Below are 25,000 nucleotides of genomic sequence, written 5' to 3'. Positions count from 1 at the left end.
ATAAGTCCTCGGTGTATGTTTGTGAAGAATGGGTATAAAAAGTTCCAAGGAAATAGTGGTGCCGGAAAAGGGTACCCCGGCATGGTATATGTTTAACAATTATTCATGTGACACATGTATATTTATTGATGAGTGGAATAGGAATACTGCGGATAATGGCAAATTGCAATTCCCTCTAGAAGGTACCTTTGATTTAAATAAGTTAACTTATTTGCGTAATTTTTTTGTAAAAACAAAAACTAAGGTCTCAGCACATCAGTGGGACCAATATTTATTGTGGAATGACGAGAGTGAAAAACGTAGGAGAGAATCAATTATCTCCTCTTGGAAGGAAACCACAAAGAAATTAGAGGAGGAGATTGAACAAATTAAATCTTCTCAAAGTAACCTTTACCCCGCATTGTCTAGTGCACCTCAACAAGAGGATATAGATTTTTTAGAAGAACAAAATTTAATGAAGGTTACACATACTAAAAAGAAAACACAAAACTCTCAGAAACCTCCCCCATATGAACCTTCAGCTTCTAAAATAAATTCCCAAGAAGGGTCAACAAAGGGGGGAGGGAGTCAGACTCCAATTTGTCATCGCACTAGGAGTAAAGTGACAGGTGAAGTTTTAGAAATGCCCCTCCGAGAGGTTTTAGGAGAGGATGATTTAATTCGACATGTGCATGCTCCCTGGTCTCCCTCAGAGCTGATGGCACTAAAAAATAGTTTTCCCAGTGTTTCTGAGAACCCTAGTAAATTTATAGATCAGTTTAATTCCACTTGCATTGCATACAACCCCACTAAAAGTGATCTCTTACAAATAATGCAGATAGTAATGACGTCCACCGAAAGGACTAGGTTTATAGAAAGGTGGAATAAACAAAATGAAAGGAATCATTGGAATAATAATGAGATAGACAGAGATCAACCAGTGAGACAAGAATTTTATGAACTAATAGCTAGAGCAGTTGAAGAAGAATTCCGTCCGAAAACAGACTGGACAAAAATACATTCAACCAGACAAAATAAAAATGAATCCCCTGCTGAATATGCAGAGCGGTTAAAGGTAATTTTTAAACAATATAGTGGAATAAGAGGGCAAAGGGAGGATGATGATCCAATAAGAGTGGGAGGGCCAGCACTTTCTCAAGCATTTGTAAATGGTCTTATACCAGATGTAAGTAATGCTCTCAAACTTATAGCTATTGGATGGGAAACTAAACTTATTTCTGAATTAATTCCCATAGCAGAACATTATTCTAGACAAAAAGAAGGGAAAAAGAGTAGTCAGATAGACAACTTAATGGCAGCACAAACTGTATTTTTCTCCACTAACAAAGCAGGAAATGGAACACGGTTCCAACAATCATATAATACACAAAGAGGACAAAGAAATCAGACAGATGTTTGTTTTAAATGTGGGAGAAGTGGACATTATAAAAGAGAGTGTCCACGTTTCAACAATGGTAACAGGAAACAGGGTCTAAGAAATGGTCTCTCACTGGAATACTCAGGGGAACAAGATAAAAATGCATACACATCCCCTAACTCAAATATCCAGACATACAATCCAAATCATTACAATTCCCAATAGGACAGTGAGGAATCCATAGTTTGTGCCCCAATACTACCAACTGATTCACAAGGACCCTGGATAACTTGTAAGGTAAATGGTAGAACCACACAATTTTTGATAGATACTGGTGCTAGCAGATCATGTATTTCTGTTGCAGATTCTAAACATATTCAGAAAAGTAATGAAGCCCCTGTGGGAGTGAGAGGTGTAGGCAATAATATTATACCTCACCCAGTGTCAGAACCACAGACCATTTCTCTAGGTCCTCTTACAGAACGGCATGCTTTTCTCCTAAGTCCTACTTGTCCTGTTAACCTACTAGGAAAAGACCTTTTGTGTAAATTAGGTTGTACATTGTACTGCACTCCACAAGGAGTCTTTCTGGAGGTCCCTGCACATAATTTGAACCTGGCAGAAAGAGTTTTAGATAAAGAGGAAGCAGGATTGAATAATCAAGTACAAGCATATCTTTCTCAGGAATTTCAGAATATCTTGCAAACACTCCCTAACTCATTATGGGCAGGAGACTCTACAGAACCAGGTTTAATTTTGTCAGCAGAACCAGTACAACTTACTTTGAAGCCTAACGCTATTCTGCCTCGAAAAGCACAATATCCTTTAAATAAAGAGGCAGAGAAAGGCATTGCCCCTGTGATAGATAGTTTGCTCAAACAGGGTATCATAATTCCTACCAGAAGTCCTTGTAATACACCAATTTTACCAATTAAAAAGCATTCTGTAATAGGCCCGGTAAAATACAGATTCGTGCAAGATTTAAGAGCCATTAATTCAATTGTGATACCTTGTTTTCCAGTGGTTCCAAATCCTATTACAATCCTTTCTTCTTTGCCCCCAGAATCTACTCACTTCTCAGTGATAGATTTAAGTTCTGCATTTTTTAGTATTCCTTTACATAAAAACAGCCAGTATTTGTTTGCATTCACTTATAATGGACAACAATACACTTGGACTCGCATACCACAAGGATATACTGAAAGCCCAACTTTGTTTTCCCAAATTTTGAAAAAAGATCTTTCTGATTTAAAGTTAAATGGTGGATCAGTTTTAATTCAATACATAGATGAGTTGCTAATAGCCTCTTCTTCAAAAGATGCTTGTTGCACTGATACTGTCACTGTTTTACAGTCCTTATATCAAAAAGGACATAAGGTTAACAAATCAAAGTTACATTTTTGTTCTGAAACTGTAACATATTTGGGGCATCAGTTGTCACATGGACAGCGGTCTTTAACATCTGATAGAATTCAGCCTATACTCGAAGCTAAAAGACCCACTACTGTCTCTGGAGTCCGTGCATTTCTTGGTATGGCTGGATACTGTCGACAATGGATTTTAGATTTTGCATTAATAGCTGCACTTCTTGTAGCCCTCACAAGAAAGGGTGTTTCTGAACCCATTCCTTGGTCATCAGATTGTGAGATCTCTTTTACGCAATTAAAACAGGCACTAATACAGGCTCCTACCCTTGGTTTACCTAACTTTAATGAACCGTTTACTTTGTATTGTCATGAGAAAGGAGGATTTGCCACAGGAGTTCTTACACAAGATCATGGCACTTCTAAACGCCCAGTTGCTTATTTCAGTACTGCCCTTGATTCAGTGGCTCAAAGTTTCCCTAGTTGCCTACGAGCGGTAGCTGCCACAGCCTTTATGGTAGATCATGCTCAATCTATGTGTCTAGGTAGTACACTAAATGTGTTTGTGCCTCATGCTGTGTCTACGCTCCTTCTAAAGGGAGCTACTCAAATTTCTAATGCCAGAATGACAAAATATGAAATTATTTTGACCTCTTCTCCTAATGTTATCATTAAGCGTTGTCCACCTCTCAATCCAGCTTCACTCCTTCCATATCTGTCGGAAGGTGAGGAACATGAGTGTGAAGCAGTGATACAACAAGAAATCACACTTCGACCATTCTTATATGATACTCCACTTCTAAATCCCCACTTTGAAATATTTGTAGATGGCTCATGTTCTCGAGATGACAAAGGTAACCTTTGTGCAGGCTATTCAGTAGTTACCCTTACTGATATAGTGGAAGCTTCTTCACTTCCCCATGTACATTCAGCACAGGTAACTGAATTAATTGCACTAACACGAGCGTGTATTATAGCAGCAGGTGTAACGGCCAATATTTATACAGATTCCAGGTATGCTTTTGGGGTCGTACATGATTTTGGAGGGCTATGGAAAATTAGAGGTTTCCTCACAGCAGCAGGTACCCCTATTCTAAATGCCAAGTATGTGCATGAATTGTTACAAGCCCTAATGCTTCCCAAAGAAGTAGCTATAATTAAATGTTCTGCTCACACAAAAGGCACAGACTATGTTTCTAAAGGTAATTCTTTTGCAGATACTACTGCAAAGAAAGCAGCCACCTTTACTGTTCCCACTATACAAGTGCTGCAAGCTCAAATTCAGGAGGATATTGTACCTCCTATAGACCTTCTGTCGTTCTATAAAGCTGCCCCACCAGAGGAACATACCTCTTGGTCTAATGAGGGATGCACCTCAGATTCCTCAGGCATGTGGTATGGCCCTAATGTCTTACCAGTTCTTCCTTCTGCATTGTTACCTTATTTTGTTCGCATGTATCATGGAGTGGCACATGTGAACAAAGGGGGGATAATTGATTTGATTACCAAACAATGGTATGCTCCAGGTGTAAGTACTATAGCACAACATTACTGCTCCACCTGTTTAATATGTCAGCAATTCAATGTAGGAAAGAAAGTGAAACAGACAAGGACAGGTCATCACCCACCACCATGGGGACCATTTGTTAATTTACAAATGGATTTTATAGAATTACCTAAATGTTTACAATACAGATATGTATTGGTAATTCTTTGTACCTTCTCCGGCTGGATTGAAGGATACCCATGTGCGCATGCAGATGCTCGCACAGTAGCAAAAAAATTACTACAGGAATGTTTTCCTCGATATGGTTTACCTCATTCTATTAATAGTGATAGAGGTACTCACTTTACAGGACAGATTGTCCAGGAAGTTACGAAAGCATTGGGGATAACATATCACCTACATTGTTCCCATCACCCACAATCAGGAGGTGCTGTGGAAAGAGCCAATGGAATTCTTAAAACTAAGCTTGGAAAAATTATAGCTCAAACAGGATTAAAATGGCCAGATGCTCTTCCTCTAGCTCTGATGTCTATGAGAGCAACTCCAGCTAGGAAACACAAGCTTTCACCTTGTGAAATTATAATGGGGAGACCAATGAGCATGGGGATAAACAAAGAACTCTTAATTAAAGACCAGGTTTTAGCAGATGAAACTGTACAAAAATATTGCATGTCACTAATGAAAACATTGCAGTCTCATCACTCACAGGTCAAAGCTGTACAGCCAACACCATCTGAAGAAAAACTGCACCATATAGAACCTGGAGACTGGGTCCTGGTTAAAAATTTTCAAAGAAAGAACGCTCTCCAACCACGGTGGAAAGGACCCTACCAAGTTTTACTTACCACACAGACTGCAGTAAAAATTTCTGAACTTGTTTCCTGGATCCATATCTCCCATTGCAAGCTTGCTTCCCCTCCAAAAGACTTAAAAGACTGATAGTTTCGTATTAATTTTATATATCAAATACGTATAGCTTAATTTTTGTTTGTTCTGTGTTATGTTGTTTATTTAGATTTAGATAGTATAATTAATAAGTATTTAAAAAAAAATAAAAAAAATTATACAAATGTTTTCTCTTTTTGTATTTCTATCTTTTATTACTCTATTGCAATGTTATGAACAGAACTCTTATATAGCTCTTACTAACAGTTATGTTGAGAATGTACAAGATTCTCCATGTTATGTTTGTATTCACATGCCTCATAGTTCAGACACAGGTGTTCCTTTTATACCCTACCCATTCAATAGTACTGAGTATTGTATTAATGAAATGGTACAATTTAGAAATAAGACTCAAGTTCAACTCCCAGGTCCCCCTAAAACTCTTTATCCTCCCTAATAGGTCTTGGATGTCATAAAACTAAACTGAGTGCATGGACAGGATATGTTCGGCCCTATAATTCTTCAAAGAGACTTGAAGCAAATGCACCAAGAATAACAGTCATTCAGACCATTGGGGGTTTATGTTTAGAACGAACAAATGTTGAGGGAGGTATTTTTGTAGGAACTAGTAAGTGTCATAAGACTCTTACATGTAATTGTTCAAGTCCCCCTGCTATGCAGGAATCAGGTGTCATTGTACATCTAGTTAACATTACATGGGAAGAAGATGTTTGGGTATGGGTAAGTTGTAATAAAGCACATATATATGTGACATTAAATGGGTCTTATTGGGTGTGTGGGAATTATGCGTATCCTAGATTACCTGAGAATTGGCAAGGATCATGTTATTTGGCCTACATACTCCCTGCAATAAGACATACTAAAGAAAGACCAACAGTCACATTTGGGCTTCATAGATCTAAAAGGCACCATAAAAATCCACCCACCTTCTCAGAGATTATGGGTAGCTAGGACAATTTTATAAATATAATAATTCCTTCCACTGGTGTCTATGATAACTGGGGAAGAATTAGAGCTTTAACCATCATGTTAGAAACTGTGGCCAATCAAACAGAAAACGCTCTCACAAGCATTACAGCAAAAATGCAAGCCCTACGATTAGTTGCCTTACAGAACCGTATGGCTCTTGATTTTATTTTAGCAATTAAAGGGGGCGTATGCTCATAAGTGGGCTCTGAATGTTGCACTTATGTTCCAGATGTCTCTAAAAATGTTACTCTAGCGGTTAGTGAGATTAGGAAAGAAGTACTTGAAATGCAAAGTTCCCTGAAAATTTCTTCTGGGGATTGGGGAATAAGTAGTTGGTTTGGGGCGTTAGGATCAAAAATTTTCTATGGTTTGATTATAGGGGCTTTGTTCCTCACAACCATATTTGCCTCCATAACAGTGTTGAAACTTTTACTCCTTAAATGTTGGAATTCTGCTACCTCGTCTATTGCCCATTATCCTGTTCTAATTGATAAGACCATTCATGAATGTCCCCCTAGTGCTAATGGAGATTCTAATATCAAAACCAAGAATACTCAAGAAATTACAAACCAAGAATTTACACGTTTATTATCTGTGTATGACGGTGACCAAGATTTGGCTGCCCACAAATGTATTAAACACAATGGGTGAATGCCTAAGAGTCATGCTTCATGGAATCTTTAAAGCATGAAAGGGGGGACTGTGGAATCTTAGGATGTGGAGAGTGGGTAGGAAGAGGTTAACTGTTTCTGCTATTTGGTGATAAGAGTCTGATGCACTGGGAGGTAGTATTGTTCTGTTTAGGAACAGGATATTTATGGTTGAGGGCATAGGTCAAATTACACAGCTGGTGAGAAACTGGACCATAAGTGTAGGCTCAGGGTCAACTTCCGGGCACAAGATGTCTGCTTTAATTAACTGAAACCCCACCCATATCATACATATTAATGCTATGTAGGCTAGGCTTTTGCCTTTTATGGTAAACCCAGAGATATTACAAGTGTGCCAGCCCTTTTGTAGGAGTTTACTTATTTCTTTTGTTTTCAATGTATATATAGTGTGTGAAAATGTAAAGCTGTTAGATTTGCCTGCTTTTGTGCAGATCTCCCTGCAGCTGCTTGTATCTGGAATAAACATTTATGCATTCAAAGAAGTCTGGTGGTCAGCACAACGTTTGATTTCCACAACATAGGCTTTTTCTTTTCTCACAGTCCGGGGAGAGCTTTTTGCCATGTGTTTCTTGCTCATCATCAAAACATGGGAAAAAGCTCTCCCCGGACTGTGAGAAAAGAAAAAGCCTACAACACCTGGTATTCCCAGGCGGTCTCCCATCCAGGTACTAACCAGGCCTGACGCTTTCAGGGTGGTAAGGCTGCAGGTGTGGGAGCTTTTTATTTTACTTCTCTTATTCTGTTGCTGCTGCTGCTGCTTGTCGTCAGACAGAAAGAATTATAAGCCCTGGGACAGGACAGAGAAGGTGAGAAGGTGAGAAGGTGAGAAGGTTCAAATAATAGTTTAAAGTTTTGATGATGAGCAAGAAACACATGGCAAAAAGCTCTCCCCGGACTGTGAGAAAAGAAAAAGCCTACAACACCTGGTATTCCCAGGTGGTCTCCCATCCAGGTACTAACCAGGCCCAACCGTGCTTAGCTTCCAAGATCAGACAAGATTGGGCGCTTTCAGGGTGCTATGGCCATAGGCGTGAGAGCTTTTTATTTTACTTCTCTTATTCTGTTGCTGCTGCTGCTTGTCGTCAGACAGAAAGAATTATAAGCCCTGGGACAGGACAGAGAAGGTGAGAAAATGAGAAGGTGAGAAGGTTCAAATAATAGTTTAAAGTTTTGATGATGAGCAAGAAACACATGGCAAAAAGCTCTCCCCGGACTGTGAGAAAAGAAAAAGCCTACAACACCTGGTATTCCCAGGCGGTCTCCCATCCAGGTACTAACCAGGCCCAACCCTGCTTAGCTTCCAAGATCAGGTGAGATCGAGCACTTTCAGGGTGGTAGGCTGCAGGCGTGAGAGCTTTTTATTTTACTTCTCTTATTCTGTTGCTGCTGCTGCTTGTCGTCAGACAGAAAGAATTATAAGCCCTGGGACAGGACAGAGAAGGTGAGAAGGTGAGAAGGTGAGAAGGTAAAAATAAGGGTTTAAAGCTATGATGATGAGCAAGAAACACATGGCAAAAAGCTCTCCCCGGACTGTGAGAAAAGAAAAAGCCTACAACACCTGGTATTCCCAGGCAGTCTCCCATCCATGTACTAACCAGGCCCGACCCTGCTTAGATTCTGAGATCAGACGAGATCAGGCGCTTTCACGATGGTATGGCTGCAGGTGTGGGAGCTTTTTATTATACTTCTCTTTTTCTGTTGCTGGTGCTTGTCGTCAGACAGAAAGAATTATAAGCCCTGGGACAGGACAGAGAAGGTGAGAAGGTGAGAAGGTTCAAATAATAGTTTAAAGCTTTGATGATGAGCAAGAAACACATGGCAAAAAGCTCTCCCCGGACTGTGAGAAAAGAAAAAACCTACAACACCTGGTATTCCCAGGTGGTCTCCCACCCAGGTACTAACCAAGCCCAACCTTGCTTAGCTTCCGAGATCAGATGAGATCGGGCACTTTCAGGGTGGTAGGGCCGCAGGCGTGAGAGTTTTTTATTTTACTTCTCTTATTCTGTTGCTGCTGTTGCTGCTGTTGCTGCTGCTGCTGCTGCTGCTGCTGCTGCTTGTCATCAGACAGAAAGAATTATAAGCGGGGGGCGTGGCTTGATCATCGACTGAGATGGCAGCATAGTGTGAGAGCTCTGTGAGGATTTGGGCTTTTTTCATTAAAAAATCAGCATTCATTTGTGGACCCATTCCAGAATCGAACCACTACTGGACTGATTGGAAGATGCAAAAGCAGAAGTTTTCAACCAAAACTTCGGGTGCCTCGAAACCTGTGGAAAAGCTTGTGATTGAAGAAACTGAATCCCCACGTAAGAAACAGCCTAAGATGGGTGAGGAGTTGGAGAGATCAGGTATGACTGTTTCGGAACCTCGATTAATTAAGCTGCTTACGGATCTCAGGAATGGGATTCGTGATGATTTGATGAAAGAGATTTCCGTTATTAAGAAGGATATAAACGAACTGGACATTCGAGTGGATCGTACTGAACAGGCTCTTGGTCTGCAGAAGAATTCACATCTAGAGTTAGAAAAGCGTGTGGCTCTGCTTGAACACCAACTCGAGCTAAGTAAACTAAAAATTGCTGATTTGGAAGATCGTAGTAATAATATACGGATCAGAAATATACCTGAATCCATACAAAATCATGATCTAGGCGCATATGTTAAAAGAATGATTGGCTCGGTTCTGAAAAATCGTGCTGAACCAGAGATTTTGATTGACCGATGCCATAGGCTGCCGAAGTCCAACCGAGCTCCTAAGGAGGCTGCAAGGGACACTATAGCACGATTACATTTCTTCCATGTTAAGGATGAGTTCCTGACTGCTGTGAGAAAGGGTGCTAATCTCTGTGAGGAGTATACAAACCTCCAATTTTTTCAGGATTTTTCTGCTTCCACTATGTCACGAAGAAAAGATTTTCAATTTCTTACAAGGGAATTACAAGCTCTGAATATTCGATACAGATGTGGATTCCCTGTTAAAGTTTTATTGAGGCATGATGGTCAGAACTATGTTATAACATCACCGGAAGAAGGAAAGGATTTTTTACAAATATTTTCGCCAAGATATCACGAATCTAAGGGACAAAGATTTGACCCAGACGTCAAGCAACAGACAATACGAGACGTTTTATTAACTTGATCTCATATATTCAAAAATCTAAACACCCCTCTTTATTTTTATCACTCGATGCTGAAAAGGCATTTGATAGGGTCCATTGGGGATATTTGGAAGATGTTTTGATTCGGTTTGGGTTCCCAGTTGCTTTGAGAAAAGCTATTTTTGCTTTGTATCAGAAGCCTACTGCAAAAGTGCTGGCCTCTGGAGTTTTGCCCGACTCATTCTCTTTATCCAATGGGACTAGGCAGGGTTGCCCTTTGTCACCTTTACTTTTTGCTTTAGTTATTGAACCTTTGGCTGAGGCAATAAGAGTTGATGGTAATATTCAGGGTGTTACAATAGATGGAGATACTCACAAATTGGGTTTATTTGCAGACGATGTAATTCTTACGTTAAGTGATCCAGCTACTTCTATGGGTCATTTATTTTCTCTTCTTAGAGAATTTCGTGAAGTGTCCTTTTATAAAATTAATGATACCAAAACACAGGCATTACCATTCCATGTAAAGAGGAATGATTTGACTGCTCTTAAAAGATCATATGACTTTGACTGGAGGAAGACCTTTATTTCCTATTTAGGCATTAATTTATGTAAAAATGTGACACATGTGCATGCTTACAATTTAAAGACTTTTTGGCCCTCTTTGCAACTGGATCTTGAGAGGTGGGACAATCTTGAGATTTCATGGTTGGGTAGAATACACTCCATTAAGATGGTTATTCTCCCCAAGATTTTGTATTTTTTAAGAGCCATACCTTTAAGTGTGCCAATTTCTTTTTTTGATTCGGTGCGATCTGCGCTCATAAAGTTTCTCTGGAGGAAGAAGCCTAGCAGAGTCAAATTTACCACTTTGACTAATTCTAGAGACAATTTTGGATTGGGGGTGCCAGATTTTAGGAATTATTATTATGCCTCGAATGCCTCTAGTGCTTTCAAATTTAATTTGGACAGGGATTGGCCTAGATGGCTTATTATGGAAATTAATAAACTAAAACCTTTTTGTATTAAAGATGTTTTATGGGTTTCACATTCTAATCGTCCCAAGTTTACGAAAATGTACCCCTCAACTAAATTGGCTATACTCTCTTGGGATAGATTATTTAATAAATTACCAGGTTCTATTACTTGGTCCAGGGCGATGTCACTTGAGATATGTTCTTCCAGACCTAGATATAGATTACTGGAATAGCAAACATGTTTTTTCCATTAACGATTTCTTTACAAATAATTCGGCTCTATCATTTCCAAAATTACAAAAAAAATTTACTTTAGATGCTGACAGACAATGTGACTATGACTTAATTATTCAAATTCTTCAAGAACGATATAATATATCTGATTTTGATGTGGATCAGTCTCATTTAGCTTTGAATGATATAGAGACAGTTTATATTAATGCCCCGGACCGGAAAGGTACTATCTCACTGTGTTACTCTTCCCTCTCCTCGAAGGTTTCAGAAAAACTTAAATTTTTATCGTCCTGGGAAGAGGAATTAGGTAAAACATACGATCTAGCTGTCTGGAATGATATGTTCTCGGGACTGAGGGGCATAACACAATGTGCACAACATTTTGAAAATCATTTTAAGATTATTTACAGATGGTATTTGACCCCGGATAAACTTTTTCGCATGAAGATGACTACAAGTTTTAAATGTTGGAGAGGCTGCAATGGCCCAGGTAACCTCCTTCATATTTTCTGGGACTGTCCATTAATTAAACCTATGTTAGTACCTAGATGGGAGACCACCTGGGGATACCAGGTGTTGTAGGCTTTTTCTTTTCTCACAGTCCGGGGAGAGCTTTTTGCCATGTGTTTCTTGCTCATCATCAAAGCTTTAAACCCTTATTTGAACCTTCTCACCTTCTCACCTTCTCTGTCCAGTCCCAGGGCTTGTAATTCTTTCTGTCTGATGACAAGCAGCAGCAGCAGCAGCACAAGCAGCAGCAGCAGCAGGAGCAGCAGCAGCAGCAGGAGCAGCAGCAACAGAATAAGAGAAGTAAAATAAAAAGCTTTCACGCCTGCGGCCATATCACCCTGAAAGCGCCCGATCTCGTCTGATCTTGGAAGCTAAGCAGGGTTGGGCCTGGTTAGTACCTGGATGGGAGACTTCCTGGGAATACCCAGTGTTGTAGGCGTTTTCTTTTCTCACAGTCCGGGGAGAGCTTTTTGCCATGTTTTTTTGCTCGTCATCAATGCTTTAAACCCTTATTTGAACCTTCTCACCTTCTCTTTCCTGTCCCAGGGCTTATAATTCTTTCTGTCTGACGACAAGCAGCAGCAGCAACAGAATAAGAGAAGTAAAATAAAAAGCTCTCACGGCTGTGGCTGTTCCACCCTGAAAGCACCTGATCTCATCTGATTTTGGAAGCTAAGCAGGGTTGGGCCTGGTTAGTACCTGGATGGGAAACCTCCTGGGAATACCAGGGGTTGTAGGCTTTTTCTTTTCTCACAGTCCAGGGAGAGCTTTTTGCCATGTTTCTTGCTCATCATCAAAGCTTTAAACCCTTATTTGAACCTTCCCACCTTCTCACCTTCTCTGTCCTGTCCCAGGGCTTATAATTCTTTCTGTCTGACGACAAGCAGCAGCAGCAACAGAATAAGAGAAGTAAAATAAAAAGCTCTCACGCCTATGGCCATATCACCCTGAAAGTGCCTGATCTTGTCTGATCTCAGAAGCTAAGCAGGGTTGGGCCTGGTTAGTACCTGGATGGGAGACCACCTGGGAATACCAGGTTTGTAGCCTTTTTCTTTTCTCACGGTCCGGGCAGAGCTTTTTGCCATGTGTTTCTTGCTCATCATCAAAGCTTTAAACCCTTATTTGAACCTTCTCACCTTCTCACCTTCTCACCTTCTCACCTTCTCTGTCCTGTCCAAGGGCTTATAATTATTTCTGTCTGACGACAAGCAGCAGCAGCAGCAACAGAATAAGAGAAGTAAAATAAACAGCTCTCATGCCTGCGGCAATACCACCCTGAAAGCGCGTGAACTTGTCTGATCTTGGAAGCTAAGCAGAGTTGGGCCTGGTTAGTACCTGGATGGGAGACCACCTGGGGATACCAGGTGTTGTAGGCTTTTTCTTTTCTCACAGTCCGGGGAGAGCTTTTTGCCATGTGTTTCTTGCTCATCATCAAAGCTTTAAACCCTTATTTGAACCTTCTCACCTTCTCACCTTCTCTGTCCAGTCCCAGGGCTTGTAATTCTTTCTGTCTGACGACAAGCAGCAGCAGCAGCACAAGCAGCAGCAGCAGCACAAGCAGGAGCAGCAGCAGCAGGAGCAGCAGCAACAGAATAAGAGAAGTAAAATAAAAAGCTTTCACGCCTGCGGCCATATCACCCTGAAAGCGCCCGATCTCGTCTGATCTTGGAAGCTAAGCAGGGTTGGGCCTGGTTAGTAACTGGATGGGAGACTTCCTGGGAATACCCAGTGTTCTAGGCGTTTTCTTTTCTCACAGTCCGGGGAGAGCTTTTTGCCATGTTTTTTTGCTCGTAATCAATGCTTTAAACCCTTATTTGAACCTTCTCACCTTCTCTTTCCTGTCCCAGGGCTTATAATTCTTTCTGTCTGACGACAAGCAGCAGCAGCAACAGAATAAGAGAAGTAAAATAAAAAGCTCTCACGGCTGTGGCTGTTCCACCCTGAAAGCACCTGATCTCATCTGATTTTGGAAGCTAAGCAGGGTTGGGCCTGGTTAGTACCTGGATGGGAGACCACCTGGGAAATACCAGGTTTGTAGCCTTTTTCTTTTCTCACAGTCCGGGGAGAGCTTTTTGCCATGTGTTTCTTGCTCATCATCAAAGCTTTAAACCTTTATTTGAACCATCTCACCTTCTCACCTTCTCACCATCTCACCTTCTCTGTCCTGTCCCAGGGCTTATAATTCTTTCTGTCTGACGACAAGCAGCAGCAACAGCAGCAACAGAATAAGAGATGTAAAATAAACAGCTCTCTCACCTGCAGCCATTCCACCCTGAAAGCGCCCGATCTCGTCTGATCTCGGAAGCTAAGCAGGGTTGGGCCTGGTTAGTAACTAGATGGGAGACCGCCTGAGAATACCAGGTGTTGAAGGCTTTTTCTTTTCTCACAGTCCGGGGAGAGCTTTTTGCCATGTGTTTCTTGCTCATCATCAAAGCTTTAAACCCTTATTTGAACCTTCTCACCTTCTCACCTTCTCACCTTCTCACCTTCTCACCTTCTCACCTTCTCACCTTCTCTGTCCTGTCCCAGGGCTTATAATTCTTTCTGTCTGACGACAAGCAGCAGCAGCAACAGAATAAGAGAAGTAAAATAAAAAGCTTTCACTCCTGCGGCCATACCCCTCTGAAAGTGCCTGATCTTGTCTGATCTCGGAAGCGAAGTGGGGTTGGGCCTGGTTAGTACCTGGATGGGAGACCGCCTGGGAATACAAGGTGTTGTAGGTTTTTTCTTTTCTCACAGTCCGAGGAGAGCTTTTTGCCATGTGTTTCTTCCTCATCATCAAAACTTTAAACTATTATTTGAACCTTCTCACCTTCTCACCTTCTCACCTTCTCACCTTCTCTGTCCTGTCACAGGGCTTATAATTCTTTCTGTCTGACGACAAGCAGCAGCAACAGAATAAGAGAAGTAAAATAAAAAGTTCTCACGCCTACAGCCATACCACCCTGAAAGCACGCATTCTTGTCTGATCTTGGAAGCTAAGCATGGTTGGGCCTGGTTAATACCTGGATGGGAGACCACCTGGGTATACCCAGTGTTGTAGGCTTTTTCTTCTCTCACAGTCCGAGGAGAGCCTTTTGCCATGTGTTTCTTGCTCATCATCAAAGCTTTAAACCCTTATTTGAACCTTCTCACCTTCTCACCTTCTCTGTCCTGTCCCAGGGCTTGTAATTCTTTCTGTCTGACAAGCAGCAGCAGCAGCAACAGAATTAGAGAAGTAAAATAAAAAGCTCTCACACCTGCGGCCATACCACCCTGAAAGTGCCCGATCTCGTCTGATCTTAGAAGCTAAGCAGGGTTGGCCGTGGTTAGTACCTGGATGGAATACCTCCTGGGAATACCAGGTGTTGTAGGCCTTTTCTTTTCTCACAGTCCGGGGACAGCTTTTTGCCATGTGTTTCTTGCTCAATATCAAAGCTTTAAACCCTTATTTGAACCTTCTCACCTTCTCACCTTCTCTGTCCTGTCCCAGGACTTATAATTCTTTCTGTCTGACGACAAGCAGCAGCAACAGAATAAGAGAAGTATAATAAAAATTTCCCCCGCCTGCGACCGTGCCACCCTGAAAGTGCCCGATCTCGTCTGACCTTGGAAGCTTAGCAGGTTTGGGCCTGGTTAGTACCTGGATGGGAGACCGGCTGGGAATACCAGGTGTTGTAGGCTTTTTCTTTTCTCACAGTCCGGGGAGAGCTTTTTGCCATGTGTTTCTTGCTCATCATCAAAGCTTTAAACCCTTATTTCTACCGTCTCACCTTCTCACCTTCTCACCTTCTCACCTTCTCTGTCCTGTCCCAGGGTTTATAATTCTTTCTGTCTGACGACAAGCAGCAGCAGCAACAGAATAAGAGATGTAAAATAAACAGCTCTCGCGCCTGCGGCCATACCACCGTGAAAGTGACCGATCTCATCTGATCTCGGAAGCTAAGCAGGGTTAGGCCTGGTTAGTACCTGGGTGGGAGACCACCTGGCAATACCAGGTGTTGTAGGTTTTTTATTTTCTCACAGTCCGGGGAGAGCTTTTTGCCATGTGTTTCTTGCTCGTCATCAAAGCTTTAAACCCTTATTTGAACCTTCTCACCTTCTCACCTTCTCACCTTCTCACCTACTCACCTTCTCTGTCCTGTCCCAGGGCTTATAATTCTTTCTGTCTGACGACAAGCTGCAGCAGCAACAGAATAAGAGAAGTAAAATAAAAAGCTCTCACGCCTATGGCCATACCACCCTGAAAGCGCCCAATCTTGTCTGATCTTGGAAGCTAAGCAGGGTTGGGCCTGGTTAGTACCTGGGTGGGAGACCGCCTGGGAATACCTGGTGTTGTAGGCTTTTTCTTCTCTCACAGTCCGAGGAGAGCTTTTTGCCATGTGTTTCTTGCTCATCATCAAAGCTTTAAACCTTTATTTGAACCTTCTCACCTTCTCACCTTCTCACCTTCTCACCTTCTCACCTTCTCACCTTCTCTGTCCTGTCCCAGGGCTTATAATTCTTTCTGTCTGACGACAAGAAGCAGCAGCAACAGAATAAGAGAAGTAAAATAAAAAGCTCTCACGCCTACAGCCATACCACCCTGGAAGCGCCTGATCTTGGAAGCTAAGCAGGGTTGGGCCTGGTTAGTACCTGGATGGGAGACGGCCTGGGAATGCCAGGTGTTGTAGGCTTTTTCTTTTCTCACAGTCCGGGGAGAGCTTTTTGCCATGTGTTTCTTGCTCATCATCAAAACTTTAAACTATTATTTGAACCTTCTCACCTTCTCACCTTCTCACCTTCTCTGTCCTGTCCCAGGGCTTATAATTCTTTCTTTCTGACGACAAGCAGCAGCAACAGAATAAGAGAAGTAAAATAAAAAGCTCTCCCGCCTGCGGCCATACCTCACTGAAAGTGCCCGATCTCATCTGATCTCGGAAGCTAAGCAAGGTTGGGCTTGGTTAGTACCTGGATGGGAGACCACCTGGGAATACCAGGTGTTGTAGGTTTTTTCTTTTATCACAGTCCGGGGAGAGCTTTTTGCCATGTGTTTCTTGCTCATCATCAAAGCTTTAAACCCTTATTTGAACATTCTCACCTTCTCACCTTCTCACCTTCTCTGTCCTGCCCAGGGCTTATAATTCTTTCTGTCTGTCGACAAGCAGCAGCAGCAACAGAATAAGAGAAGTAAAATAAAAAGCTTTAATGCCTGCGCCATACCACCCTGAAAGCGCCCGATCTCATCTGATCTTGGAAGCTAAGCAGAGTTGGGCCTGGTTAGTACCTGGATGGGAGACCATCTGGGAATACCAGGTGTTGTAGGCTTTTTCTTTTCTCACAGTCCGGGGAGAGCTTTTTGCCATGTGTTTCTTGCTCATCATCAAAGCTTTAAACCCTTATTTGAACCTTCTCACCTTCTCACCTTCTCACCTAATCACCTTCTCTGTCCTGTCCCAGGGCTTATAATTCTTTCTGTCTGACGACAAGAAGCAGCAGCAGCAACAGAATAAGAGAAGTAAAATAAACAGCTCCCACGCCTGCGGCCATACCACCCTGAAAGTGCCCGATCTCATCTGATCTAGGAAACTAAGCTGGGTTGGGCCTGGTTAGTACCTGGGTGGGAGACCGCCTGGGAATACCAGGTGTTGTAGGCTTTTTCTTTTCTCAACGTCCGGGGAGAGCTTTTTGCCAAGTGTTTCTTGCTCATCATCAAAGCTTTAAACCCTTATTTGAACCTTCTCACCTTCTCACCTTCTCTGTCCTGGCCCAGGGCTTAAAATTCTTTCTGTCTGACGACAAGCAACAGCAGCAACAGCAGCAACAGCAGCAACAGCAGCAACAGCAGCAACAGCAGCAACAGAATAAGAGAAGTAAAATAAAATGCTTGCACACCTGCGGCCATACCACCCTGAAAGCGCCTGATCTCGGAAGCTAAGCAGGGTTGGGCAGCAGCAGCAGCAACAGAATAAGAGAAGTAAAATAAAAAGCATTCACACCTTAGGCCATACCACCCTGAAAGCGCCCGATCTCATCTGATCTCGGAAACTAAGCTGGGTTGGGCCTGGTTAGTACCTGGATGGGAGACCACCTGGGAATACCAGGTGTTGTAGGTTTTTTTCTTTTATCACAGTCCGGGGACAGCTTTTTGCCATGTGTTTCTTGCTCATCATCAAAGCTTTAAACCCTTATTTGAACCTTCTCACCTTCTCACCTTCTCACCTTCTCACCTTCTCACCTTCTCTGTCCTGTCCCAGGGCTTATAATTCTTTCTGTCTGACGACAAGCAGCAGCAGCAGCAACAGAATAAGAGAAGTAAAATAAACAGCTCTCACCCCTGCAGCCATTCCACACTGAAAGCGCCCAATCTCGTCTGATCTCGTAAATTAAGCAGGGTTGGGTCTGGTTAGAACCTGAATGGGAAACCGCCTGGGAATACCGGGTGTTGTAGGCTTTTTCTTTTCTCACAGTCCGGGGAGAGCTTTTAACCATGTGTTTCTTGCTTATTATCAAAGCTTTAAACCCTTATTTGATCCTTCTCACCTTCTCACCTTCTCTGTCCTGTCCCAGGGCTTATAATTCTTTCTGTCTGACGACAAGCAGCAGCAGCAAGAGAATAAGAGAAGTAAAATAAAAAATTCTTCAGCCTGCGACCATAACACCCTGAAAGTCCTCGATCTTGTCTGATCTTGGAAGCTAAGCAGGGTTGGGCCTAGTTAGTACCTGGATGGGAGACTTCCTGGGAATACCAGGTGTTGTAGGTTTTTCTTTTCTCACAGTCCGGGGAGAGCTTTTAACCATGTGTTTCTTGCTTATTATCAAAGCTTTAAACCCTTATTTGATCCTTCTCACCTTCTCACCTTCTCTGTCCTGTCCCAGGGCTTATAATTCTTTCTGTCTGACGACAAGCAGCAGCAGCAACAGAATAAGAGAAGTAAAATAAAAAGCTTTCACACCTGCGGCCATACCACCCTGAAAGCGACTGATCTCGTCTGATCACGGAAGCTAAGTAGGGTTGGGCCTGGTTAGTACCTGGATGGGAGACCGCCTGGGAATACCAGGTGTTGAAGGCTTTTTCTTTTCTCACAGTCCGGGGAGATCTTTTTGCCATGTTTCTTGCTCATCATCAAAACTTTAAACTATTATTTGAACCTTCTCACCTTCTCACCTTCTCACCTTCTGACCTTCTCTGTCCTGTCCCAGGGCTTATAATTCTTTCTGTCTGACGACAAGCAGCAGCAAAAGATTAAGAAATGTAAAATAAAAAGCTCTCTTGCCTGCGGCCATACCACCCTGAATGTGCCCGATCTTGTCTGATCTTGGAATCTTAGCAGGGTTGGGTCTGGTTAGTACCTGGATGGGAGACCGCCTGGGAATACCAGGTGTTGTAGGTGTGGAATCTTAGGATGTGGAGAGTGGGTAGGAAGAGGTTAACTGTTTTTGCTATTTGGTGATAAGAGTCTGATGCACTGGGAGGTAGTATTGTTCTGTTTAGGAACAGGATATTTATGGTTGAGGGCATAGGTCAAATTACACAGATGGTGAGAAACTGGACCATAAGTGTAGGCTCAGGGTCAACTTCCGGGCACAGGATGTCTGCTTTAATTAACTGAAACCCCACCCATATCATACATATTAATGATATGTAGGTTAGGCTTTTGCCTTTTATGGTAAACCCAGAGATATTACAAGTGTGCCAGCCCTTTTGTAGGAGTTTACTTATTTCTTTTGTTTGCAATGTATATATAGTGTGTGAAAATGTAAAGCTGTTAGATTTGCCTGCTTTTGTGCAGATCTCCCTGCAGCTGCTTGTATCCGGAATAAACTTTTATGCATTCAAAGAAGTCTGGTGGTCAGCACAACGTTTGATTTCCACAACATAGGCTTTTTCTTTTCTCACAGTCCGGGGAGAGCTTTTTGCCATGTGTTTCTTGCTCATCATCAAAACATGGCAAAAAGCTCTCCCCGGACTGTGAGAAAAGAAAAAGCCTACAACACCTGGTATTCCCAGGCGGTCTCCCATCCAGGTACTAACCAGGCCTGACGCTTTCAGGGTGGTAAGGCTGCAGGTGTGGGAGCTTTTTATTTTACTTCTCTTATTCTGTTGCTGCTGCTGCTGCTTGTCGTCAGACAGAAAGAATTATAAGCCCTGGGACAGGACAGAGAAGGTGAGAAGGTGAGAAGGTGAGAAGGTTCAAATAATAGTTTAAAGTTTTGATGATGAGCAAGAAACACATGGCAAAAAGCTCTCCCCGGACTGTGAGAAAAGAAAAAACCTACAACACCTGCTTTTCCCAGGTGGTCTCCCATCCAGGTACTAACCAGGCCCAACCGTGCTTAGCTTCCAAGATCAGACAAGATTGGGCGCTTTCAGGGTGCTATGGCCGTAGGCGTGAGAGCTTTTTATTTTACTTCTCTTATTCTGTTGCTGCTGCTGCTTGTCGTTAGACAGAAAGAATTATAAGCCCTGGGACAGGACAGAGAAGGTGAGAAAATGAGAAGGTGAGAAGGTTCAAATAATAGTTTAAAGTTTTGATGATGAGCAAGAAACACATGGCAAAAAGCTCTCCCCGGACTGTGAGAAAAGAAAAAGCCTACAACACCTGGTATTCCCAGGCGGTCTCCCATCCAGGTACTAACCAGGCCGAACCCTGCTTAGCTTCCAAGATCAGGTGAGATCGAGCACTTTCAGGGTGGTAGGCTGCAGGCGTGAGAGCTTTTTATTTTACTTCTCTTATTCTGTTGCTGCTGCTGCTTGTCGTCAGACAGAAAGAATTATAAGCCCTGGGACAGGACAGAGAAGGTGAGAAGGTGAGAAGGTGAGAAGGTGAGAAGGTTCAAATAATAGTTTAAAGTTTTGATGATGAGCAAGAGACACATGGCAAAAAGCTCTCCCCGGACTGTGAGAAAAGAAAAAGCCTACAACACCTGGTATTCCCAGGCGGTCTCCCATCCAGGTACTAACCAGGCCCAACCCTGCTTAGCTTCCAAGATCAGGCAAGATTGGGCGCTTTCAGGGAGGTATGGCTGTAGGCGTGAGAGTTTTTTATTTTACTTCTCTTATTCTGTTGCTGCTGCTGCTTGTCGTCAGACAGAAAGAATTATAAGCCCTGGGACAGGACAGAGAAGGTGAGAAGGTTCAAATAAGGGTTTAAAGCTTTGATGATGAGCAAGAAACACATGGCAAAAAGCTCTCCCCGGACTGTGAGAAAAGAAAAAAACCTACAACACCTGGTATTCCCAGGTGGTCTCCCACCCAGGTACTAACCAAGCCCAACCTTGCTTAGCTTCCCGAGATCAGATGAGATCGGGCACTTTCAGGGTGGTAGGGCCGCAGGCGTGAGAGTTTTTTATTTTACTTCTCTTATTCTGTTGCTGCTGTTGCTGCTGTTGCTGCTGCTGCTGCTGCTGCTGCTGCTGCTTGTCATCAGACAGAAAGAATTATAAGCGGGGGGCGTGGCTTGACCATCGACTGAGATGGCAGCATAGTGTGAGAAGCTCTGTGAGGATTTGGGCTTTTTTCATTAAAAAATCAGCATTCATTTGTGGACCCATTCCAGAATCGAACCACTACTGGACTGATTGGAAGATGCAAAAGCAGAAGTTTTCAACCAAAACTTCGGGTGCCTCGAAACCCTGTGGAAAAGCTTGTGATTGAAGAAGAAACTGAATCCCCACGTAAGAAACAGCCTAAGATGGGTGAGGAGTTGGAGAGATCAGGTATGACTGTTTCGGAACCTCGATTAATTAAGCTGCTTACGGATCTCAGGAATGGGATTCGTGATGATTTGATGAAAGAGATTTCCGTTATTAAGAAGGATATAAACGAACTGGACATTCGAGTGGATCGTACTGAACAGGCTCTTGGTCTGCAGAAGAATTCACATCTAGAGTTAGAAAAGCGTGTGGCTCTGCTTGAACACCAACTCGAGCTAAGTAAACTAAAAATTGCTGATTTGGAAGATCGTAGTAGGCGCAATAATATACGGATCAGAAATATACCTGAATCCATACAAAATCAAGATCTAGGCGCATATGTTAAAAGAATGATTGGCTCGGTTCTGAAAAATCGTGCTGAACCAGAGATTTTGATTGACCGATGCCATAGGCTGCCGAAGTCCAACCGAGCTCCTAAGGAGGCCTGCAAGGGACACTATAGCACGATTACATTTCTTCCATGTTAAGGATGAGTTCCTGACTGCTGTGAGAAAGGGTGCTAATCTCTGTGAGGAGTATACAAACCTCCAATTTTTTCAGGATTTTTCTGCTTCCACTATGTCACGAAGAAAAGATTTTCAATTTCTTACAAGGGAATTACAAGCTCTGAATATTCGATACAGATGTGGATTCCCTGTTAAAGTTTTATTGAGGCATGATGGTCAGAACTATGTTATAACATCACCGGAAGAAGGAAAGGATTTTTTACAAATATTTTCGCCAAGATATCACGAATCTAAGGGACAAAGATTTGATCGCAGAAGGCATACCAAACTTACAGGAGCTGCAGCTATATTAGGTGACGAAGCCATTACTGCGGAGTAATAGGTTTGATTTATTGATATATGCGCTATAAATATAGACATTGTTTTTTTCACCATGTTTTTCTATTTTTCTGTTTTCTTTTTGCAAGTTAATGGCACTGATTGGGCGTGCCACACCTATTTCAAATCTTTGGAATTTCCCAATTCCTCTATTGTTCTCAGGAGTAAACAACCGGAACTTCTTTGTTAAATAAATATTGCAGTATCTCTGCAGGAGCATTGATATGTTGTTAAGAAACACTGCTACAGGGATACCGCCCAGATATTGTTTTAAAACTATCCATGTATTTTTGAGATCTTTTTTAACTGTCTTTATTAGAACTGGCTACTTGTTGATAATGTTTCTTTCTTATTATTTATTTATTTTCATTTTCATTTTTATTTTATTTCTATGTTTTGTTTTTTTTTTCTCTTATTATTTTGTGGGTTGTTTTTTTTAATTCTTTTTTCATTTTGTTTTTCATTTTTATGTGTGGGTCTTTAATAGATTTCGTTAATTTTTTTATTTTTTTCGTTAGTTTTTATACAACGTTAATAATTATGACAATATCCCTGTCCTCACTGTTGGTTTCTCTCACTACCCCCCAACAGTAAGGCCTTTTTTTTACCATCAATGGAGAGGAGTATATTATTCATTTCTCTTTACTCCTCTCTTTGGGCCTATTTTTTTATCTTTGGTATATATTTTATTTGTTCCAAACTTAGTTGGTTCCCCATTAGGAAGGGGATCATTTCTTTTTTAGTTTTGTTATTTTTCACCTATCATTTTGTAATCAATGGAAGCTCTGGAAGTGTGATACTTATTAGTTTGTTTCTTTTAGTTCTCTCGCTGCGTGTGCTTGTTCCTCCTTTACAATACCCTTCCATGTTTTTAAAATTTGATGTGTTAGGCCCAATCCCTTTATTTTATGTGTTAGCCATTTACATTCTTGTGTTCATTTTTGCTGTTCCTTATAATCAATGGTATTGAAAATAATGTCCTTTAATGTTAAGGGATGGGGCTCTTTTCATAAAAGAAGGTACTGTTGAAGGAGGCTAGGGAGAAGCGTTTAGCTATTTTGTGCATACAGGAGTCCCACTTTAAAAATGATTTTAATCCCCACATTTTTGCTAGGTATTATCCCATTCAATTTCATTCTAAGTTTTCTTCAAAGGCTAGAGGGACTTCTATTTTTTTTAACAAATCATTGGCTATCAAGACTTTGAAAACTATTATTGATCCTGAAGGTAGATATGTGTTATGGGTGGGTAAAGTGAATAACGTAGATTATTCAATTTTCAATGTTTATTTTCCAACGAGTTCCCAATTTCAATATTTGAAAAATGTTATGCAAACAGTTCTTGATGAATGTAGGGGGAGAGTGATTGTTTGTGGTGATACTAATTTTGTATTGGACCCTGAATGTGATGTCTTGAGGGAGGACTCCTCTCCTAATTCAAATTCTTATATGTCCACTGCAAAGAGGGTGCTCCAAATTGTTGCAATCCAGATGTTACTATGATGTGTGGCGTCTCCTACATCCTAATGAAAGAGATTATACTTTTTACTCAGCTGGCCACAATATGTACACTCGTATCGATCGCTTTTTAGTGCCTGAAAATATGTTATCTTTCATTGAGAAAGCTGAAAATCTTAGATTTTAAATGGTCAGATCATGCTCCTATTACTTTGTATACAAAAAACAAAATACTGTCTGCGCTTCTCACCCTAATAAAGTTGGCAACAAATATATAAACATAATATAAATGAGAGGTTTTGGTTATATGAATTGGCCAAAGCATAATTAAGCTCACCCGCCACGTCAAGGCACACTCTCAATAGGGTGAGAACCTACTCTCACCTCCTACATAGTGGGCACACAAAGCAGTTTATACTGCTACCAAAACCAAAAGAAAATTTTACATCCTAGGGACATTTCTAATTCTTTTGCTGCATATTATGTCACTTTATTAACCTTAAAGATTCCCCTCTTGAAACACAACCAACCTCTGCTAAAATAACAGAATTTTTGGATAAAATTAATCTCCCTAGAATCCCTGATGCTCATGTTGAATTTCTTGAGTCGGACATTTCTTTGGAGGAGGTGCTTCAAGCTATTAAAGATACTCCATCTGGTAAGGCACCGGGTCCTGATGGTTTTTTCTGCTCTATACTATCACAAATTTAAAAATATCTTATTGCCGCATTTAACGAAATTGTTTAACGAATATTGGAAAAATGGCTATATTCCTGATGAATCCCTTTGTGCCCAAATTTCTACTTTACCTAAACCCGGGAAGGAACCTGATAGGTGTTCCAATTTTAGACCCATTTCTCTAATTAATAATGACACCAAATTATACTCGAAAATATTAGCTAATCGTATCTCAAATTTATTGCCTTTGCTTGTTCATAACGATCAAGTAGGTTTTATTCCCAGACGTCAAGCAACAGACAATACGAGACGTTTTATTAACTTGATCTCATATATTAAAAAATCTAAACACCCCTCTTTATTTTTATCACTCGATGCTGAAAAGGCATTTGATAGGGTCCATTGGGGATATTTGGAAGATGTTTTGATTCGGTTTGGGTTCCCAGTTGCTTTGAGAAAAGCTATTTTTGCTTTGTATCAGAAGCCTACTGCAAAAGTGCTGGCCTCTGGAGTTTTGTCCGACTCATTCTCTTTATCCAATGGGACTAGGCAGGGTTGCCCTTTGTCACCTTTACTTTTTGCTTTAGTTATTGAACCTTTGGCTGAGGCAATAAGAGTTGATGGTAATATTCAGGGTGTTACAATAGATGGAGATACTCACAAATTGGGTTTATTTGCAGACGATGTAATTCTTACGTTAAGTGATCCAGCTACTTCTATGGGTCATTTATTTTCTCTTCTTAGAGAATTTCGTGGTGTCCTTTTATAAAATT

The 25,000-nt window shown here is 41.5% G+C and overlaps 5 non-coding genes and 24 pseudogenes across 5 annotated transcripts; 21 read left to right on the top strand and 8 right to left on the bottom strand.

Moving 5' to 3' along the window:
• Positions 1–7,685: 7,685 nt before the first annotated feature.
• LOC149297540 (5S ribosomal RNA) lies at positions 7,686–7,804 on the bottom strand (annotated as a pseudogene).
• A 199-nt stretch (positions 7,805–8,003) lies between these two features.
• On the bottom strand, positions 8,004–8,121 carry LOC149297539 (5S ribosomal RNA; annotated as a pseudogene).
• A 199-nt stretch (positions 8,122–8,320) lies between these two features.
• Positions 8,321–8,439, bottom strand: LOC149297538 (5S ribosomal RNA; annotated as a pseudogene).
• Positions 8,440–8,627: 188 nt separating this feature from the next.
• On the bottom strand, positions 8,628–8,746 carry LOC149297537 (5S ribosomal RNA). Its single transcript, XR_016276729.1, has one exon. It is a non-coding gene; the product is annotated as a 5S ribosomal RNA (ribosomal RNA).
• Positions 8,747–11,913: 3,167 nt separating this feature from the next.
• On the top strand, positions 11,914–12,032 carry LOC149297536 (5S ribosomal RNA; annotated as a pseudogene).
• Positions 12,033–12,214: 182 nt separating this feature from the next.
• Positions 12,215–12,333, top strand: LOC149297535 (5S ribosomal RNA; annotated as a pseudogene).
• Positions 12,334–12,522: 189 nt separating this feature from the next.
• On the top strand, positions 12,523–12,640 carry LOC149297534 (5S ribosomal RNA; annotated as a pseudogene).
• Positions 12,641–12,850: 210 nt separating this feature from the next.
• Positions 12,851–12,969, top strand: LOC149297533 (5S ribosomal RNA; annotated as a pseudogene).
• A 245-nt stretch (positions 12,970–13,214) lies between these two features.
• Positions 13,215–13,333, top strand: LOC149297532 (5S ribosomal RNA; annotated as a pseudogene).
• Positions 13,334–13,515: 182 nt separating this feature from the next.
• LOC149297531 (5S ribosomal RNA) lies at positions 13,516–13,634 on the top strand (annotated as a pseudogene).
• Positions 13,635–13,847: 213 nt separating this feature from the next.
• On the top strand, positions 13,848–13,966 carry LOC149297530 (5S ribosomal RNA; annotated as a pseudogene).
• Positions 13,967–14,197: 231 nt separating this feature from the next.
• LOC149297529 (5S ribosomal RNA) lies at positions 14,198–14,316 on the top strand (annotated as a pseudogene).
• A 204-nt stretch (positions 14,317–14,520) lies between these two features.
• LOC149297528 (5S ribosomal RNA) lies at positions 14,521–14,639 on the top strand (annotated as a pseudogene).
• A 191-nt stretch (positions 14,640–14,830) lies between these two features.
• LOC149297527 (5S ribosomal RNA) lies at positions 14,831–14,949 on the top strand (annotated as a pseudogene).
• Positions 14,950–15,137: 188 nt separating this feature from the next.
• Positions 15,138–15,256, top strand: LOC149297526 (5S ribosomal RNA; annotated as a pseudogene).
• Positions 15,257–15,463: 207 nt separating this feature from the next.
• Positions 15,464–15,582, top strand: LOC149297525 (5S ribosomal RNA; annotated as a pseudogene).
• Positions 15,583–15,797: 215 nt separating this feature from the next.
• Positions 15,798–15,916, top strand: LOC149297524 (5S ribosomal RNA). The gene has a single exon (XR_016272707.1). It is a non-coding gene; the product is annotated as a 5S ribosomal RNA (ribosomal RNA).
• A 223-nt stretch (positions 15,917–16,139) lies between these two features.
• Positions 16,140–16,248, top strand: LOC149297523 (5S ribosomal RNA; annotated as a pseudogene).
• Positions 16,249–16,444: 196 nt separating this feature from the next.
• On the top strand, positions 16,445–16,563 carry LOC149297522 (5S ribosomal RNA). The gene has a single exon (XR_016277168.1). It is a non-coding gene; the product is annotated as a 5S ribosomal RNA (ribosomal RNA).
• A 198-nt stretch (positions 16,564–16,761) lies between these two features.
• On the top strand, positions 16,762–16,879 carry LOC149297521 (5S ribosomal RNA; annotated as a pseudogene).
• A 210-nt stretch (positions 16,880–17,089) lies between these two features.
• LOC149297520 (5S ribosomal RNA) lies at positions 17,090–17,208 on the top strand. Its single transcript, XR_016274893.1, has one exon. It is a non-coding gene; the product is annotated as a 5S ribosomal RNA (ribosomal RNA).
• A 340-nt stretch (positions 17,209–17,548) lies between these two features.
• Positions 17,549–17,667, top strand: LOC149297519 (5S ribosomal RNA; annotated as a pseudogene).
• Positions 17,668–18,196: 529 nt separating this feature from the next.
• Positions 18,197–18,315, top strand: LOC149297518 (5S ribosomal RNA; annotated as a pseudogene).
• Positions 18,316–18,505: 190 nt separating this feature from the next.
• LOC149297517 (5S ribosomal RNA) lies at positions 18,506–18,624 on the top strand (annotated as a pseudogene).
• A 202-nt stretch (positions 18,625–18,826) lies between these two features.
• LOC149297516 (5S ribosomal RNA) lies at positions 18,827–18,945 on the top strand (annotated as a pseudogene).
• An 879-nt stretch (positions 18,946–19,824) lies between these two features.
• Positions 19,825–19,943, bottom strand: LOC149297515 (5S ribosomal RNA; annotated as a pseudogene).
• Positions 19,944–20,142: 199 nt separating this feature from the next.
• Positions 20,143–20,260, bottom strand: LOC149297514 (5S ribosomal RNA; annotated as a pseudogene).
• Positions 20,261–20,467: 207 nt separating this feature from the next.
• LOC149297513 (5S ribosomal RNA) lies at positions 20,468–20,586 on the bottom strand. Its single transcript, XR_016274922.1, has one exon. It is a non-coding gene; the product is annotated as a 5S ribosomal RNA (ribosomal RNA).
• Positions 20,587–20,770: 184 nt separating this feature from the next.
• On the bottom strand, positions 20,771–20,890 carry LOC149297512 (5S ribosomal RNA; annotated as a pseudogene).
• Between the last annotated feature and the right edge of the window lie 4,110 nt (positions 20,891–25,000).

The sequence above is a fragment of the Sceloporus occidentalis genome, unplaced genomic scaffold (assembly GCF_023333645.1).
Source record: "Sceloporus occidentalis isolate IW3139 unplaced genomic scaffold, rSceOcc1.0.p SCAF_38, whole genome shotgun sequence".
NCBI classification, from domain to species: Eukaryota; Metazoa; Chordata; class Lepidosauria; order Squamata; family Phrynosomatidae; genus Sceloporus; species Sceloporus occidentalis.
This window is presented reverse-complemented; position numbering and strand designations above follow the sequence as displayed.